This window comes from Helianthus annuus, chromosome 12 (assembly GCF_002127325.2).
Source record: "Helianthus annuus cultivar XRQ/B chromosome 12, HanXRQr2.0-SUNRISE, whole genome shotgun sequence".
Classification (NCBI taxonomy): domain Eukaryota; kingdom Viridiplantae; phylum Streptophyta; class Magnoliopsida; order Asterales; family Asteraceae; genus Helianthus; species Helianthus annuus.
The window spans coordinates 68,442,472-68,458,411 of NC_035444.2; positions in this window are offsets into that span (position 1 = coordinate 68,442,472).

Here is a 15,940-nt window from a genome sequence, read left to right on the forward strand (position 1 = left end):
GAGAAGGAAATTGAAGGAAAAAGTTGTTGTTACTTTGTTTACACTGATTCTTTGTATACAAAGATGAACTGCCTTAACTGACTTTTTCGGGTCATAGAACGGTCTAACAGGCGGCTTTAAAGTGAATCCAGAAAAAGTGCAAGCTATAGAGCGGATGCCGTCACCACGAACAATCAAAGAAATGCAGCGATTGGCCGGCCGCCTAGCCGCGCTTAATCGGTTTCTGTCGAACCACGCAGCAAAGTCATATCCTTTTATCAGCACCTTGCGCAACTGCGTAAAAAAAGCAAGAATTCAAGTGGACGCCCGAAGCAGAAACCGCATTTTAGCAAATGAAAGAATGTTTGATGAAGCTCCCTACTCTGACCGCGCCGTTCGAAAAAGAGCCACTCATACTGTACCTATCCTCCTCGGATAAGGTAGTGGGGTCGGTATTGCTTATGGAGAGAAACGGAGTGCAAACTCCAATTTATTACGTCAGTAGGGTGCTTACTGATCCAGAAACGAGATATTCAACAATGGAAAAGTTGGTACTTATGCTGCTAAATGCCTCTAGAAGACTGCACAGATACTTTACAGGGCATGTGATAACAGTACTCACCAACTTTCACATCGGCACTATTTTACAAAAGCCAGAAACATCAGGGCCGTTAGCAAAGTGGGCGATCGAGCTGGGGGGCCACAACATCTTGTACAGGCCGCGCCCAGCCATCAAGGGTCAAGTCCTTACAGACTTTATCACAGAAGTCCCAGTGCAAAAAATCAAGGATTGTGAGATTGTTGAGACTCCCATGAAGGACACGTCTAATGAGTTATGGTTGTTGTACACTGATGGGGCCTCAAATGAGGATGGCACAGGAACTGGGTTGCGCCTTGTGAGCCCCGAGAAGCATGAATCTACATACGCTATCAAGTTGGATTTCAAGAACACCAACAATGAGGCAGAATACGAGGCATTATTGGCAGGTTTGCGCCTCGCCATAAAAACAGGAGCTAAAAATCTTCAAGCGCACGTTGATTCACTCTTGATCGCCAGCCAAATCAACGGAATTTATGATGCAAAAGGCGAAGTTATGGCCTTATATTTGGACCAGGCGAAAGAGTTACTCCAACAATTCAAGTCGTACAAGGTAGTTCACATCAACCGCTCCGAAAACAAACCAGCAGACGCCTTAAGCAAGCTCGCTTCAACTTCTTTTCAACATCTCGCCAAAGATGTAAGGATTGAAGTACTCAAAAATCCATCAGTGCTGCTGCGCCATGTTAATGTGATCGAAGTAGGGCAGCCATCTTGGATGACCCCTATCAATATCTGCAAGAAGGAATATTCCCGGAAAGCAAAGCAGAGGCAAGGAAGATCCAAAACAAGGCCCTGCATTATGAAATGAATGGTATCGTTTTACCGACCAAATGAGTCAATCAGAGGCAACACACAACTGTTTGAGAGGCGGAAATAAACAAACAGTCTAGAATCAGTAAAGAATTGAGTAGAAACAGAGTATTTCACTTTAAAACAAGCTTCTCATTCAAAATATACTTGATTACACGGTGGAATTTCAGCAGCACTTTGTGACACTCTGACTAATTCCGTACCAAATAAGAAACTAAACACACCTATATATAGGCCACCTAATTCCGCTTGAAACATAACATGACAGTTCAAACGGAATTACCTAATGTAATTCCGTGCGGAATTAGGTAAGACCATTTCAAATGAAATTACATTAAGCGCCCTTAATCTTTACATATTTGACACCTTTGACCCCTATACATTATGACCTAGACTTAAGACATAGGCAATAGACATTGTGCACCAACAAACTCCCCCTTGGATATTGCCGGAGTCTTTAGTCTGGTCTTCAGCACTTTCTTTCACAATGACTTGAACTTCTCTTCCCTCGGCTTAGGCTTTTTCAACAGCAGCTTCCTAAGCTTCTCGTTCTCACCAACTCTTTTCTTTTCTTCAGCAGCCATTCTTTGATTAACTGTATGCCTCAACATGTTATCTTTGTCTTCACGAGCCTTTCATTCTTTCTCAGCTTTCAACTTTTCTTCTTTCTCAATCTTCCACCATTTTGACGACCATTTGCTATCAGCATTAATTCCCTTCTAAAAGCAAATAGACACAACTTTCTGAAATTGCATCGCCTGATCTCTATCTTCAGCTTTAAACCAGATTTTGTTTACAAACAAACATTCTATGTCTTTAGCAGAGCAGTTCACCAACCATAGCGGATCATATACAAAGATTTCTCTAATTTCATTCTCTGCTCTGTAAGTAATCACAGCTTCAGTCGTTATACAACTGTATACCCAACACACAAAACCTTTATAGAACTCTTGTTCCATCTTTGGCATCGGAATATTCTTCACCACTCTTGGTTTCTTCACATGCAAGATTGTCTCTTCAACTCCAGTCACTGGATCTACCCTCTTCACTTTCTTCGGGTAGCGAGGCTTCCAGTGTTTGAAACCCTTTAAGGCTTCAAATTTCATCAGACCCCACATGGGTACATCAAGCTTTCTAACAGGATAATCCAGCGTTCTAACTTTCGACAATTCTTCCACATCCCACCAGGGTAATGACATGATATCATAAAGATATGCAAAGTATTGTACACCATATTCCCTTCTGATTGCATATGCATTCACTTGTGGCAAGAAACCCCAGCTGATGATGTCACCAAGTGATACATCTCTATCTCTCTTGTAAAACTTCAAAGGACGCTTGAACTTTCTTTCAGTGTCTTTATGAAACCATTTCTTGCGTTCTTCTCGCTGTGGATCTTTCATAGTACCATCAAAATTCTTATCTTTCAAACATTCAGCAACTTTTCTCCTCAGTTCATCTCTGTTCTCTTGACTGAAGAACTCAACCAGAGTTGGAAAGTTTGAAGTGTCCCCATTCACACTTTCTTCATCAGTACAATCTTCAACCTTTACCCTATCATAGTTATCGGCTTCATCAACATACTTGTACTCATATTCAGGCTGTTGGTTGACATCAAATGCGTTCAACTCTTCTTCAAAGTCAAACTTAAAATCAGGATCATCAATTTTCGTCAACTCGATAATCTCAGCCATTGTAAACGTATGCCTGATTTCACCTTCCTCTACTTCAGGCTCTAGACGCAAAATCAACTTTTCAACTTTATCAACATTTTGATCATCCATATTCTCCCCCTCTCCTGTAACATCCTTAGCTTCTTCATTCGCATCATCGTGAATAAAATCATCAACATTTTGTTCATTCGATGCTTCAGTAACTTTGACACCAGTACCACCCTGATCATCGTCATCATCATCATCACTGTGACTGCTTGCAGAGAATACATCATCTGCATCATCAAATTTTTCTTCATCATCATCCTCTTCATCATCTTCAACATTTTCAATAACATCATCTAGTAACACGTCTTCATCAAAAATAGCAGATACTACAGATATCGGACGTGGATTCTGAATAGGAGATTCAGGAACAGTAGATAGAACTATTGATCTTTCTGTAATCTCATAACCTTCTTCCTACCACCAGACGGAGTGAGAACAGGTTATTCTTGGATTGGTGTTTGGTGTGGTGGTGATAAATGTGGTGGTGATTGATGTAATGGTGATAAATGTGGTGGAGGTGTAGGTTGTTTTGGTGGAGATTTATGTGGTGATTTAGGTGGAGATGGTTCAGGTGGTGGTGATGGTGGTTTACTTTGTTTTGCTTTTGCTTTTGGTGTACGTTTAGGTAATCTCAAAATCAATTTCTTCCTTGCTTCTCTTGGAGAAACTACACTCTTTCTAGCACTCGCCTTCTTCCTAGCACCAGACGGAGGCGTTTGAGATTCTGTTACATGTTCAGGAGATGGAATATACACACAATCATCTTTCTCCTCTCTCCTCTTTCTTTTAAGCTGCTTTTCTTTTGCAATCTCATCTTGAATTCTCTTCATACGCTCTGTTTCATCAATTTCTTCATCAGACAAGCTTGAAGAGCTTTTATCTCCATCGTCACCTTCTTCCTCACCAGCTGCCTTTTCTTTCTCAACATTATAAGCACTAAGAGATTTTAAAAACTCTGCAGAATTAGGAGATAAACGAGCATCTCCTTCAACATGAACCTCAGTTTCAACTTCAGCTTCATCTTCAGCTTCAGCTTCTTCTTCAGATTCGTCAACAAGCATAGTCTCAACACTTCTCTTTTGACGCTTTTTCCTTGGCTGAGATGACGAACCCTCCTCAGTCTGAACTTTCAGAGTTGCTTTTCTGCTCTTTTTCTTTTTCTCCTCTTTCACAAACCATTCATTCCTTGTATCTTTGAAACATTCAAGAATTTTCAACTCATCAGCGTAACTCTTTTCTTTCATTTCTTCCTCATTCCTCCAGTTCTGATGATTAATTGGATCTGGATCTTGATAATTCTTGTATTTGATGAAACCAAAGAATTCTACTTTTGTCTTTGGTTCTAGATTTTTTGGATGATATCTAGCCAATTGTTTCAAAGACTCATTATCCATGTGATACTACACCAACAGATCATTATTTTCATCTCTCTCCAACTCAGGATATGCATGGTCCAATATCATCTGAATAAAACGTGGATAAACCCAAGTCTTGCTTTTCGACGTGATATTTTCAACCATGTAATGAAACACAATGTGTGAAAAGTTGTACTTTTTGTTTAATACAAGAGCAGTCACCATATTCATTTGATAATCGCGCATAGCATCATAACCTCCCTTCCTGTGACTGAGAGCATTCACCACTGAATGGATAAGAAACTTGTAAAGCCTTGGAAAACACACTTTCAAATAGTTTGCTTTGTTTAGTGAACCATTGTAGCCCATCCTCAACATGCATCCCTTTACCATCCTCTCCGGAAACTTTGTTGGAGAATTCTCTTCATCTGGAAAGTTAATCACTTCACGTACAACCTGTTCAGTGATAATGATCGGTTTATCTTTGCCATTTATGCTCACAATTGAATTTATTGTCTTGTTTGCCTCATCATATGTTGCATTCTCCCAAAAACGTTTAATGTGAGATCTGAATACCAAGTGTTGGTTTGCCAATGCTTTCTGAATTGGCAATCTCTCCATAAACTCAATAATTTCTGCGAAACCAGCCATCTTTGGAATTTCTTTATCATAAACACAACACGTGTTGTTCAGTGGATCAAACAACACATTCGAAGCCTACAAACAAAACAACATACAATCAGTTTCAACACTTTGAAAATTTTACAAATAAAAAAAACACATTCAAACGAAATTATCTTCAAATGAAAATACATTTCATGCGGAATCACAATTTCAAACACATTCAAGTCTCATACGAAATAACATCTCAAACTGAATTACATCTCAAACGGAATCACTGTTCAAACGAAATCAACCATTTATACGAAATCACAGTTTATGCGGAATCATAGTTCAAACGAAATTACGCTTTAAACGGAATCACATTTCAAGTGATTATCACATTACAAACGAAATCACAGTTGAAACGAAATATCCATTTCATGCGGAATTGTCAGTTTGAAACGAAATTAACCAACAACAAATTTTCAAGAACTGATAATCAAATTAATGATCTGGGTTTGTTCTTTAGTGAATTCCGAACACCATGGTATGTTTTTTTGTTCATTTTTTTTACCACAGAAACTTCCTAGATCTAAGTCCAAACATACAGGTTTACCGACTTCAAACGAAATCAGATTATTCACATCAAATTGAAACCCTAAATTATGTCTACAACATATTCCGAGTCCAATGGTATGTTAATCGGTCATTTTTATTCCCAATCAAACCCTAAATCTACGTTTTCAAGTTCTGTTCATCGCCGACACCTAAAACCAGACCAGATCCGAGTTAAATCAACACAGATCTCCTACCTTTCCCATGATAATAGTTGTGTAAACCAACTATAATCAAGATTCAATCAACAATCAGGCAGAGTAACGGCTGAAAATCGCAGGTTTTGGAATTTCGTTTGAAATCGCTTGTGAGGGTGACTTGAAACGAAATCAGAAGAATGAACCGTTCAAACGAAATTATGCTCCTATTTATAGACGGGGTAATTCCGTGTGGAATAAGCACTGATGTGTTTCAAGCGGAATTACTTCTCAAACGGAAACCCGGTTCAAGCGAAATTAAGTGTTCAAACAGGATTACCTTTCAAGTGGAATTGCATGTTCATGCGGAATTATGATTTCAAGCGAAATTAACTTTTCAAGCGAAATTGTTTTCAATATTTTTCAACTTTTTACATTTTTGAGATTTTACCGACATGCCCAGTTAACCAAGTCCAAGCTAATGACCTTGGTCAACTGTTTAGCCTACCAAGTCCAAGTTAATGACATTGGCCGACCAGTTTATGAAGATGCTGTTTTTCTGAAACAATTTTAAGTTCGGGGGGGGGATAGTGCACGGTCCTCCCAACCGCCGGAGTGATCTCACTCCGGGAGCCGCTACCCGACCAAGCTAGCTCCGCGGTGACTTCCCCTTGCCGAGTTCTTACCCTGGGCGACATATGTCACTCCCAAGACTTCTGCTTACCCAACCCTCATGATCCAGACATATTCAGCACATATGTTGGGATTGAACCCTACCAAAGGAACAGATAATAAAAGCCAAAACTGGATCACAGCATTAGATTCAAAATAAGCAGATGTCTGGTTGCAAGTCTCTCCCCTTGAAAGTGGTTTCAACATCTGTTGACCTCCTATCTGCTGATCATGCAATCCGCTGACCTATAACTACTGACCAAGACAAAGTCTGATAGAAGAACTAATGCTCTGCTGCTCAATCTACTGCCTTGGTTCAAGCTCTGCTGACCATGACAAGTACTGCTGGGTTCACAGCAGTGGAAGGATGCAGCAGCAGTTTATGTTTAGTTTATGCATTGAAATGTAACATCAGTAGTTAGCATAGCAGTGTTTGTATAGATCAGAGGTTAGAGTTTGTTAGGAGGTTAGAGGTCACTTTCATGGTGACGTCAGCTTTGATGCTCAGTGGTATGCAAGTGCCTATAAATAGAACAGTACTCTGTACTGTTCTACTCTGTACTGTTCTGTTTAGTTCATTCACCATCTTCTTTCTGCACGAACAAACACTGAGCTCAGGCTGAGGGGGAGTTTGCATATCATACACACATTGTAATCAGAGTTTAAAAATAAATTTAATCATTTGATTCAGTGTTAGAAAATGTATGATTGATAGCATTTCTTCTGTTTGATTGTGAAAAGTTTGGTTCCATTAAATTCCGCTGCACTACTCTTTCATCTGTTCATCTAAATTCAAACACAAATCACAATCAATCCAAACTCAGATCCTAACAATTGGTATCAGAGCTTGGACAGTCAAACTTGATCTAACAATCATTTTGACGTAAATAGTTCAGCTCGAAATTGTTGATACTGATCGTTTGTGCGTTGTGTTGAAAAACAGATTAAGGTTTAATCACCGATAAAGTAGATTAATCAGTACCTGTAAAACAACCGGAAAGATGTCGCAATCTCAAGATGATAAAAATAACATTGGCTCTTTGTTTAAACCACCTATGCTGAAAAGAAATGAGTACAACATCTGGGAGCGAAGGATGCGTCACATCCTCGCTCAACAAAACACTGGATGTTGGAGGTCTATCGTTTTCGGTCCTCATGTTCCTATGGTGCCAAGCGCAGAGGACGCCAAAAAATCCGTTCCTAAACCAACTGAAAATTACACTGAATTGGATTTTCAGAAGTTTGAACTGGATGCCAAAGAGTTTAGCATCAAAGCCTCTGCACTCCCCAACGAAATCTATGCTGGACTGTTACATTGTGACAGTGCAAAAGAATTGTGGGATGCATTGAAGGAACAGTTCGGAGGAACAGAGGAGGTTATCAAAAACAATAGGGAAATTCTGAATCAGCAGTATGAAACGTTTTGTCACATCAAAGGGGAATCACTAACCCAACAATTTGAACGTTTCAGTTGTCTCATCAGTGAGCTAAGGCTTGTTAAGGTTACATTTCCAAATGCAACCCAAAATAGCAGGTTCCTTAGATCACTGCCAGAAAAATGGGACACAATTGTTTTTGCCACCAGGAATTCTGCTGAATTCAAAGATCTGACCCTGACCCAACTCCATGGTAGACTCCTGACCTATGAAAGGGAGTTGAACCAAAAAAGGAGGTTGCAAGAGTCTGGTAAAGTTGCTGATGATTATTCATTCGGCAGCACATCTTTGTTTGGTCAGGAAGAATCTGGCAGTAGTAGTAAGGATCAGAGTTATGATCATTTTATTGACATAACAGCTGGGGGTAACTTCGTCAACTCTGATTCTCACTCTACAAATTATGCTTTCACAGCAAATACTGAGAACCAGATGTCAGATAATTTGTGTTTTGAGCTGAATGATTTGCAACATTTTGATCCCACTGACTTAGAGGAGATGGACATCTTGCATCAGTTGGCCTTGCCTAGTGTAAGAACAAGCAAGTTCTATAAAAGAACAGGGATAAAATTTCCAGGGCTTCATGGAAATTTAAGGGTGGGGTTGGATAAATCGAAAATCAAGTGTTACAAGTGTAGTAGGCTAGGTCACTTTGCTAGAGAATGTAGGAGTCAAACTACTGGTCCCATAATAACTCACCCTAGCACAAATCCTAGACCACAACAACAAAACACTGTGCACTATACCCAATATGCCCCTGCAACACATGTTAACACTACTCATTATGCTGCAACCCCTGTACCGGTGCAGTATGTTCAAACCACTGTTCCACAAATTCAGTATGTTCAAGCCCCTGTCCCACAGGCACAAGTGCAACCTGCTGCACCTCAAACAACTGCTCCAACTGTGACACAACCAGATCAGCAAAGCTTTTTCACACAAGGCTTTGTTGATTGGAGCAGCATGCCTGAGGAGCTTAGTGATGAAAATTTTGCTCTATATGCTTCTAATGATGCTTGTAATGATGAATTTTGTTTGATGGCATTAGAGTCAATACCAGAAGGGGATGAAGCTGAAGGTGAACAGCTAAGTGCTGAAACAGTGGATGAAGTTGCTGAAGCCGTGGTTACTGCAGTTGCTGGTGAACTACTGCTGGAAGAAAATTCAGAAATCCTGATTGAACCACTGACCGACCCTTGGTCCAAAGAAGACAAAGAGGAAGAAGAATTAAAGGAAGCTGGTGATGTAGAAGAGAGAGCTGATGAAGAAGATAATCATCAATGTGATTGTGCCATGATGGCTGCTGCTAAGGTATCACCTCAAGTTCTTGAAAAACTGTGTTCAGACAACTGTATTATTGTATTTGCTAACATTAAAGAGGTGAATGAAAACCTTAGAGATAAAATCTTGTCTGATGAGGTCAAATTTGAAAAGTCATTGAAAGAACTGAAAAACAAATTGACTGAAAAAGATAAAGAGATCAGCAGTTTGAAAGAAGAACAAAGCATAACCAAAACTCAACTCCAAACTATGGTAGAAAAATACCAAGTTTGCAAAAAGGAGTTAGAGTCTACCCAGATCACCTGTGAAAGGTGGGTGGAGTCTTGCAAAGGGTATGAGGTTATGCTTGAGAAACAGCTTAAAAGCAATGTCAAGTTTGGTATAGGTCATAGAAAATATGATGACATTGCAAGCACTGCTGCAATGCAAGCTGTTTCTTCTGAAATCATACCAACCAAAAAAAATGGCCAAGAGGTTAGCATAACCGACAAACTTGGTAACAAAATTACTCTGGAAAGATCTGTGGGATCCTCAACTTTTGAGGAAATTGAGAAATACCAATTTAAACCCACAATGGTCTGATGAGTGTGATATCCTTGAAAATTTCAAACCAATGGATTTCACAACCACTGATGGTGTCAAAGCTCCAAAAGCAAGAGTCATTCCTATCAAAGATATCCCAACAGAGGTTCAAAACTCTGTTGCAAAGGAATCTGAGAAAAGGAAGAAAAGAGAAAAGATCAAAAACTTGTTTTGTGAATTCTATGAAAAGAAGAATCATCTAACAAAAGATTGTTTTCATCTAAAAGCATATGATATAAACAAAACAAGCAACATTTCACTTGCTGCCAGCTGCACCATCTGTGGTAAAAATAACCACAAAACTAAGGAATATGTGTATCTCAAAAACTTTGACGAAAAGAAGAAGGAGTACACTGCAAAAACATCCTTAAGTTAATCAGCATCATCTGTTAAGTTCACCAAGAAACAACCACTGTTCATCCCTGTCCAAACTGCTGTCACAAAACAGCTAAACCAAACAACTGTTCAAAGGGATGTACAGGTGACAGATGCACCTCCAGCCAATCAATTCAGAAAAGGCAAGGAAAAAGCATCATACCAAAGGATTCCACACGTTTATGAGACTTACAAAAAGCCCTCTAAACCAAAAGTGAACAGGCATCCTTTTGGTTATCAACAGATGATAGGTCAAGACCCCCAACAGTGGTTAGAGAAATACATTCCCAAAAATGTACAAACCCCTGAGCTAACCACTGTCCATGCATCTGCCTCCATCCCAGACACTGTTGAGACCCCATCCAAAGCCCTGTTGGCTTCGGAAACCTTTTTGAACTAATCCTTTACTTCATGTGCAGGGAGCTTCTACATGCTTAGATAGTCTTTGGTATGTAGATAGTGGAGGCTCCAGGCACATGACAGGATGTAAAGCCCTTCTTCAAGATTTCCAAATCCATGGAGGGGGTGATATATCCTTTGGTAATAATAGTAAGGGAAAGGTTCTGGGGTCTGGTACTGTAAAGTCTGGAAATGTAAAATTTGAAAATGTCAATCTTATTGATAATCTAAAATTCAACCTCCTGAGTGTTTCTCAAATGAGTGATAAAGGGTTTGGATCATTCTTCACAAAGGATTGTTATAGGATTGTTGGACCAGAAATGGTTAGTAAGATTGAAGCAATAATCAAGAAAGGCTCAACATAACTTGTTGCTCAAAGAAGTGGCAATGTTTATGTTGTTGAAATGTCAAGAGAGTGTCCCAGAGCTGATGCCTGTCTGTTCTCAGCTGCCTCTAACAAAGAGACAGAGTTATGGCACAAAAGACTGGGACACACAAATCTCAAAACAATCAATGAAATTTCAAAAAATGGCTTAGTAAGAGGCTTACCACAAAAAATGTTTTCATGTCCTGAACACTGTGTTTCCTGTTTAAAAGGAAAACAACACAAGAGCTCTTTTAAGTCCATTGAAGAGTCCAAAACAACCCAGTGTTTGCAGATGCTGCACATGGATTTGTTTGGCCCAGTGCAAGTCATGAGTCTCAAAAAGAAAAGATATTGTTTGGTTATTATTGATGACTTCTCTAGGTTTACATGGACCTTCTTTTTACACTCTAAAGATGAGACTGCAGGCATTTTGCAAGACTTTGTGATACAGGTTGAAAAGCAATTTGACCTTCCAGTAAAAGTCTTCAGGAGTGACAATGGCACAGAATTCAAAAATAAGGAGTTGGATGCCTTCTGTGTGAAGAAAGGGATTGTAAGGCAGTACATCATTCCTAGAACACCAGAGCAAAATGGAGTTGTTGAAAGAAAGAACAGAACGCTGATTGAGGCTGCCAGAACCATGCTTGCAGATTCAGGTTTGCCATTAACTTTTTGGGCAGAGGCACTAAACACTGCTTGCTATGTCCAAAACAGAGTCTTAATCAACTCCAGGCACAAAAAGACTGCTTATGAAATTCTGTATAAAATAAAGCCATTAATCTCATATTTCAAAGTTTTTGGTTGCCCATGCTTCATTTTGAACTTAAAAGATTCTATCTCAAAATTTGCAGCCAAAATCGATATGGGATATCACTTGGGATACTCATCCACTACTAAGGCCTACAAAGTGTTTAATACACGGACCAAAGCAGTGCAAGAGACCTTGAATGTAAAGTTCAATGAACTTTCATCACTGAAAATCCCAGCAAATCCTGCAGAATTGTTTGATCTTGAAAAATTCACCTTTGAAAATACTGCTGTCAAGACTAACACTGCAGATCCATCAGAGGATTCATCACCAGACTATGGATATGAAATCATCATTCCTCAAAAGTCTGCCTCAAGAGGGGGAGCATCAGTTGTTCAAAACAGTTGTCAAAGCTCAACCACTGCTACCTCAACAGTTATTGACCAAAGTAGCCCCTTAACCACTGCTTCCACCTCATCAAACACTGCTGACAAAAGTCCTCAAATAGAGGATCAAAGTCAGCAGGTGTTCACACCTTTACCGCCAATGCCTCCACCTTTTGAAGCCACTGCTGGGTCATCAAAGTCACCAGCAGTGGTTAGCTCAGATGATACACATCTACAGCCTTCACCACAAAATGCCATCATTCCCTACCAAGGAGAGCTAATCTTCTTGAAATCTCATCCACCAGATCAAATCATTGGCAACATCAATGAAGGGGTGCTTACCAGAAAGCAATCCCAAAACATTTGTCTTTTTGCTGGCTTTCTATCACTCCATCAGCCAGTCAGGTATCAAGAGGCACTAAAAGACAACAGCTGGGTAGAAGCCATGCAAGAAGAGCTCCAACAATTCAGAAGACAACAAGTATGGGAGCTTGTACCACTGCCAGAGAATGTAAGTCCTATTGGCACAAAGTGGGTCTTCAAAAACAAAACTGATGAAAGGGGCATTGTTGTCAAGAATAAAGCCAGGCTTGTGGTTCAAGGCTACAGAAAAGAAGAGGGAATTGACTATGATGAAACTTTTGCTCCTGTTGCAAGACTTGAAGCAATCAGACTCTTTCTGGCCTTTGCTGTCAACCACAATATCAAGGTGTACCAAATGGATATAAAATGTGCATTCCTCTATGGTAAGATTCAAGAAGAGGTATATGTCTGTCAACCTCCAGGTTTTGAGGATCCATTTTATCCAGATCATGTCTACAAGCTAAACAAACCTTTGCATGGCTTGAAACAAGCACCCAGAGCCTGGTATGAAACTCTTTCCACCTTTTTACTTTCCATTGGTTTCACCAGAGGCAGGATTGATAAAACACTGTTTTTAAAATGGAGAGGGAAGGATTTGATGATTGTCCAGATTTATGTGGATGACACCATTTTTGGAAGCACATGTAATAAAATGTGTGAAGAGTTCAGACAACTCATGACAGCTGAGTTTGAAATGAGTGCAATGGGTGAACTACAGTGCTTTCTTGGTCTCCAAGTAAAGCAGCTGCAAAATGGCACTTTCATCCATCAAGGCAAATATGCAAAAGAACTTTTAAAGAAATTTGATATGGATGCTTGTAAGCCATGTAGTACACCCATTGCAACCAACAAATTGGTCATGTCTGAAGAAAAGGATGATTTGGTTGATCAGACCTTATATAGAAGCATGATTGGGTCTTTATTGTACCTAACTGCATCTAGACCAGATATCATGTTTGCAACATGTGTCTGTGCAAGATCCCAATCATCCCCTAGAAAGTCAAACCTTATTGCTGTAAAAAGGATATTCAGATACCTCAAAGGTGCTCCCACACTAGGTATCTGGTATCCAGCTGATGGTAAAATTGAGCTTTCAGGTTTCTCAGATAGTGACTTTGCTGGATGTGATAAAACAAGGAAGTCCACTTCAGGAGGGTGCTAATTCCTAGGCAATTGCTTAGTGTCTTGGCAAAGCAAAAAGCAAGCAGCTGTTTCCACATCCACTTCTGAGGCAGAATACATAGCTGCTGCAAGCTATACAGCCCAACTGCTCTGGCTTCAGAATCAGTTACTGGATTTTGGTATCACTGCCTTGAAGACACCACTCATGTTGGACAGCCAGGCAGCAGAAAATATCATCAAAAATCCAGTTTCCCATTCAACCACCAAACATATCGACATCAGACATCACTTTGTGAGGGATTGCTATGAAAAAGGTTTGATTTCTCTGCATCATGTTCCAACTAAGGATCAGCGGGCAGATGTGCTAACCAAAGCATTAGACACATCTACCTTTGAAAGCTTGATCTCTAGGATTGGCATGCTCAACATGGAATAACAGGCAAAATCCTGTTTTTCTATGAATAAAAGCATCAAAATGTTTTCAGAAAATCAAAAATCCATCCTTAAAAATAGCTAAAAATGAATCTTTCATTAAAAATCCTAAAAGTCTGCCATAACCACTGATTGGGTTCAAAAGTCTGTGCTACTACAAAAGTCTGTCCACTGCTGAAAGTCATCCCCTGTTCTCCTTTTCTTGATAACCACTGATGGTCATAATCAGTGTTGCATCCACTGCTGAGCTATCTACTGATAGTGAAAAGCATCCACTGTCCTCCATTTCCACTGAAACTACTGTTTTCACCAGTTGTTTTCACAAAAAGTACTGTTCAAAAGTACCGTCCTTCACTTCACCAGGGGATGGCATGCGGACAGTACTTAGTGGTCAGACCTTTTGTAACTGCTGCCACGTCAGCATTCACTCTTCCTCTATAAAACCCCCTTTCAACACCCAAACAGGGTTTCACTGTCGAATTGAATTCTCAAAAAATTCTCTTCTCAAAGCAGTTTTCATCACATTTCTTCAAATCACTCCACAATCTCATCTTCAAAATGACCAAATCGAAATCATCCGCAAAAGCTTCTAAAGGGGCCTCTCAAAAGGCTACCTCCACCGACATACCACACAAACCATCTCATAATCTACTGGGTCTTCTCACAAAACCCGGTACCATCGACACATTTGATTCTATCCTAGATCTGCTCAACGCCTCAAAGTACAAAACTTTGTTAACCGCTGATGCACCGATTTACCTGCAAACTCAGAGAGAGTTTTGGAAAAATTGCATCCTTGAAAAACAAGGAAAAGATGTCATAGCCATTAACTCTACTCTGCAGAAGAAAGCAGTCCGAATAACACCGCAATCTATATCAGAAGTCTTTCAACTCGATGATTTGCAAGGTAAAGATTCTTTTCCCAAAAACGAGTTAACAATTGATTTCATTGAGAGAGGGTATGCAGACACAATGAAGAGGGACACCTTACAAAAAGGTTTCTTCCCTTCTGCAACCAGATTTTTATTTCATACTCTTCTCATGTGTGTTTCAAACAAAACCACTTCCTTTAATGAAATACCAATGAAAATTCAAAACTTGGGGTATGCTATTTTACAAGGAGAAAATCTTAACTACTCCAAGGCAATTTTCAATGATTTGGTTAAAAATGTTGAAACAAAATCATTCTTACTGTTCCCAAGATTTTTAAGTTATTATTTTGAGAAACAGTTCAGTAAGGATGATATTGCGGTAATAAACCAAGGTGAATCTTTTCAAATAAACAGCTTAACTGCTGAAACATTTTCTAGAATGTTAGCACCTTGTAAAACACAAGCAGAAGTACCTGAGCAGATTTTAGCAGCAAACACTTGTAACATCTGTCAAAATGGGTTCCCGAAATCCGACCCGATATAAATTTTTTTTTCTTTCTTTCCAAATCGTGATTAACCTGAAATTAGTCATAGAAAAATATTAATTCGCTATGAATAAATAAATTTGTTTAGAAAAATTGAAACATGATTTAGTGTGATTGATTGAGGGATAAATTATATATTTCAAAGAAATTGGCTAACAACTTTCAATTTCATGGCTATTCTCATTAAATGGGCATTGGAAACATTCTTCGTTCCACCTATATACATATGTATACAAATGGATTTCTCTTTCAATCACATACTGTGTTTATTAACGGGTTAAAAATATATATATATATATATATATATATATAAATTCTCTAATGAAACTAGTTAAAAATTTGTAGTTAGTAAAATCATAAACTCATGATGGCATCCTATAAAGGCTTACTAATATGATCATGGACCCACTACCCTACAAATAATAGGAATAACAAAGAAAATAAATGCAGTGAATAAACAAAACAATTTCATTCTAGAATGCATGGAAAATGGGGTTCACCAGTTTGTTGCATATATCATGTAAGCTAATGGAGGTACGTTT